The sequence below is a fragment of the Rhincodon typus genome, chromosome 48 (assembly GCF_021869965.1).
Source record: "Rhincodon typus isolate 14 chromosome 48, sRhiTyp1.1, whole genome shotgun sequence".
NCBI lineage: Eukaryota > Metazoa > Chordata > Chondrichthyes > Orectolobiformes > Rhincodontidae > Rhincodon > Rhincodon typus.
Genome location: NC_063379.1, coordinates 3344272 through 3344912, shown reverse-complemented (window position 1 = coordinate 3344912; position 641 = coordinate 3344272). Strand labels below are relative to the sequence as shown.

At 53.7% G+C, this 641-nt stretch overlaps 1 protein-coding gene across 1 annotated transcript in view; it reads right to left on the bottom strand.

Moving 5' to 3' along the window:
* LOC125488009 (macrophage-capping protein-like) overlaps positions 1-641 on the bottom strand; it is a 12311-nt gene that overhangs the window by 7646 nt on the left and 4024 nt on the right. The gene's annotated exons all lie outside the window — the stretch shown is intronic.

Below are 641 nucleotides of genomic sequence, written 5' to 3'. Positions count from 1 at the left end.
TCAGGGTCAGGGTCAGGTTTAGGGTTAGGGTTAGAGTCAGGGTCAGGGTTAGGGTCAGGGTCAGGGATAGGGTTAGGGTCAGGGTCAGGTTTAGGATTAGGGTTAGAGCCAGGGTCAGGGTCAGGGTCAGGGTCAGGGATAGGGATAGGGATAGAGTCAGGGTCAGGGTTAGGGATAGGGTCAAAGTTAGTGTTAGGGATAGAGTCAGGGTCAGGGTCAGGGTTAGGGTTATGGTTAGAGTCAGGGTCAGGGATAGGGTCAGGGTCAGGGTCAGGGTCAGGGTCAGGGTCAGGGATAGAGTCAGGGTCAGGGATAGGATTAGGGTCAGGGTCAGGGTTAGGGTCAGGGTTAGGGTTAGGGATAGAGTCAGGTTCAGGGTTAGGGTTAGAGTCAGGGTCAGGGTTAGGCTCAGGGATAGAGTCAGGGTCAGGGTTAGGGTTAGAGTCCGGGTCAGGGTCAGGCTTAGGGTTAGAGTCAGGATTAGGGTTAGCGTTAGGGTTAGGGTTAGGGATAGGGTCAGGGATAGGGGCAGTGTTAGGGTTAGAGACAGTGTTAGGGTTAGGGTTAGGTTTAGGGTTAGAGACAGTGTTAGGGTTAGGGTTAGGGTTCGTGTTAGGGTTAGGGTTAGGGTTAGGGTTAGG